This window comes from Bacillus rossius, unplaced genomic scaffold (genome assembly GCF_032445375.1).
Source record: "Bacillus rossius redtenbacheri isolate Brsri unplaced genomic scaffold, Brsri_v3 Brsri_v3_scf689, whole genome shotgun sequence".
Classification (NCBI taxonomy): Eukaryota; Metazoa; Arthropoda; class Insecta; order Phasmatodea; family Bacillidae; genus Bacillus; species Bacillus rossius.
Genome location: NW_026962908.1, coordinates 12501 through 15919, shown reverse-complemented (window position 1 = coordinate 15919; position 3419 = coordinate 12501). Strand labels below are relative to the sequence as shown.

The following is a 3419-nucleotide window of genomic DNA, read 5'->3' as shown; positions in this document are numbered from 1 at the left end:
TTCTTGTCTATCTGGTAGATCAGGGGGGTGGCAGCTGATCCGGAGAAAGCAAGCGGACTCCCGATGTTCCGTCGACTCCCAATGTACACTTGAAACATGCACATTTGGGTGGCGAGGGGGCGTTGTGGCCATCCGAAAACATGTCTTCATCTCTCTTATTGGTGGACCGCTGCTCCTTGAAGAATTAATTCCATATGGGTCTAGTCTTGGTGATAACTGTGAACACTAAGAACTATCTAAAGTGGCCTATCTGTCTGAACTGCAATACACTAGCTGCGAGCCAATGCTATACCTTTCTTAGGTAACGAGCTCTTGTGCGGCAATTCGATTGGATGCGAAATGGTGGGGAACGCGTGTCCTATCGTCTTAACCAAGTAATGGTTCCCCTCTGTTAACAATGAAATGTTTGATGGATCGCAGCTCCCTGAGAGACAAGTTTCAAAGGGGTTAGTCGCGGTCTTCAATCCTGGCCAAGGTGCAGTCACCATCTATAAGAGATACCTGCTTTACTGAAGGGTAGCAAGAGTTCCCTTGCCCGCATGTTGCTCCGTGGGGGTATATCAGTATAAAGGTAGAAGAAGCCATGATCGGAGCTTCGGTGGATGAGATTGGTGGAGAAGACATGTTCTTGTCTATCTGGTAGATCAGGGGGGTGGCAGCTGATCCGGAGAAAGCAAGCGGACTCCCGATGTTCCGTCGACTCCCAATGTACACTTAAAACATGCACATTTGGGTGGCGAGGGGGCGTTGTGGCCATCCGAAAACATGTCTTCATCTCTCTTATTGGTGGACCGCTGCTCCTTGAAGAATTAAATCCATATGGGTCTAGTCTTGGTGATAACTGTGAACACTAAGAACTATCTAAAGTGGCCTATCTGTCTGAACTGCAATACACTAGCTGCGAGCCAATGCTATACCTTTCTCAGGTAACGAGCTCTTGTGCGGCAATTCGATTGGATGCGAAATGGTGGGGAACGCGTGTCCTATCGTCTTAACCAAGTAATGGTTCCCCTCTGTTAACAATGAAATGTTTGATGGATCGCAGCTCCCTGAGAGACAAGTTTCAAAGGGGTTAGTCGCGGTCTTCAGCCCTGGCCAAAGGTGTTTAGAAATGAATACTTTTCGGACCAGTGGGCAAATTAGTTCACAGCGAGCCCACGGGCCAACGGTCTGCTCCCGCAGTGGGCCGCGCCCGAATGTGGGCACCGATCATATAATTTGAAATCCACTCGCCAAGTACCATGCGAGTTTCTAAGAGCGCGATATATTCGCCAGTGAAAGCCTTGGAAGTTTGGCCTCGCCTACTCCCTAGGAAAATTAATTAGAGATGGAAGGAAAGACTTTGCAATTGCAAAGCGGGTGTCGATATTGGGAAGTCGCCCCCGTACTTGTTGATACAGAAGGAAAAAAAAATGTACATCATAAGATTCGGACCCGGTGCTCTGCGGACCCGGGAGGTTCCTCCGAACGAAAAAAAAAGCTGCTAGCAGCTCCCTGGTTGATCCTGCCAGTAGTCATATGCTTGTCTCAAAGATTAAGCCATGCATGTCTAAGTGCAAGCCAAAATAAGGTGAAACCGCGAATGGCTCATTAAATCAGTTATGGTTCCTTAGATCGTACCACATGACTTGGATAACTGTGGTAATTCTAGAGCTAATACATGCTGAACTGAGTCCCGACCAGAAATGGGAGGGATGCTTTTATTAGATCAAAACCAATCGGCGTGGCTCGTCTGCGTCCGTTTGCTTTGGTGACTCTGGATAACTTTGTGCTGATCGCACGGTCTCCGTACCGGCGACGCATCTTTCAAATGTCTGCCTTATCAACTGTCGATGGTAGGTTCTGCGCCTACCATGGTTGTAACGGGTAACGGGGAATCAGGGTTCGATTCCGGAGAGGGAGCCTGAGAAACGGCTACCACATCCAAGGAAGGCAGCAGGCGCGCAAATTACCCACTCCCGGCACGGGGAGGTAGTGACGAAAAATAACGATACGGGACTCATCCGAGGCCCCGTAATCGGAATGAGAACACTTTAAACCCTTTAACGAGTATCCATTGGAGGGCAAGTCTGGTGCCAGCAGCCGCGGTAATTCCAGCTCCAATAGCGTATATTAAAGTTGTTGCGGTTAAAAAGCTCGTAGTTGGACTTGTGTCCCACGCTGTCGGTTCACCGTTCGTCGGTGTCTAACTGGCATGCCCGTGCGGACGTCCTGCCGGTGGATGCGGTCGGCCGCGGCAAGCCCCTTCCCTCGGGCGTTCGCCCCTCCTCTCGTAACCTCTTCGCGGAGGCCGGGTTGGATGCGGGTGTTTCGTCCCGGGGTGCATGCTTGGGCCCCGCGCGTCGGCGGTCCGATGCAATCCTACCGCGGTGCTCTTCACCGAGTGTCGAGGTGGGCCGGCACGTTTACTTTGAACAAATTAGAGTGCTCAAAGCAGGCAGTGTTTCGCCTGAATATTGTGTGCATGGAATAATGGAATAGGACCTCGGTTCTATTTTGTTGGTTTTCGGAACCCGAGGTAATGATTAACAGGGACAAACGGGGGCATTCGTATTGCGACGTTAGAGGTGAAATTCTTGGATCGTCGCAAGACGAACCTAAGCGAAAGCATTTGCCATGTGTGTTTTCATTAATCAAGAACGAAAGTTAGAGGTTCGAAGGCGATCAGATACCGCCCTAGTTCTAACCATAAACGATGCCAGCTAGCGATCCGCCGAAGTTCCTCCGATGACTCGGCGGGCAGCTTCCGGGAAACCAAAGCTTTTGGGTTCCGGGGGAAGTATGGTTGCAAAGCTGAAACTTAAAGGAATTGACGGAAGGGCACCACCAGGAGTGGAGCCTGCGGCTTAATTTGACTCAACACGGGAAACCTCACCAGGCCCGGACACCGGAAGGATTGACAGATTGAGAGCTCTTTCTTGATTCGGTGGGTGGTGGTGCATGGCCGTTCTTAGTTGGTGGAGCGATTTGTCTGGTTAATTCCGATAACGAACGAGACTCTGGCCTGCTAACTAGTCGCTTCCGGTATCCCTTCGTGCTACCGGCGACAAATGATCTTCTTAGAGGGACAGGCGGCTTCTAGCCGCACGAGATTGAGCAATAACAGGTCTGTGATGCCCTTAGATGTTCTGGGCCGCACGCGCGCTACACTGAAGGAATCAGCGTGTCCTCCTAGCCCGAAAGGGCCGGGTAACCCGTTGAACCTCCTTCGTGCTAGGGATTGGGGCTTGCAATTGTACCCCATGAACGAGGAATTCCCAGTAAGCGCGAGTCATAAGCTCGCGTTGATTACGTCCCTGCCCTTTGTACACACCGCCCGTCGCTACTACCGATTGAATGATTTAGTGAGGTCTTCAGACCGGTGCGCGACGGCTCTTCGCGAGCCGCTGATGTTGCTGGAAAGATGACCAAACTTGATC

At 51.0% G+C, this 3419-nt stretch overlaps 1 non-coding gene across 1 annotated transcript in view; it reads left to right on the top strand.

The window, feature by feature from the left end:
- The first annotated feature begins 1491 nt into the window (after nucleotides 1-1491).
- The window catches only part of LOC134545371 (small subunit ribosomal RNA), a 1989-nt gene continuing 61 nt past the window's right edge, over nucleotides 1492-3419 (top strand). The window contains exon 1 of the ribosomal RNA XR_010078489.1: nucleotides 1492-3419. This exon is cut by the window's right edge and continues 61 nt beyond it. This is a non-coding gene — a ribosomal RNA (small subunit ribosomal RNA).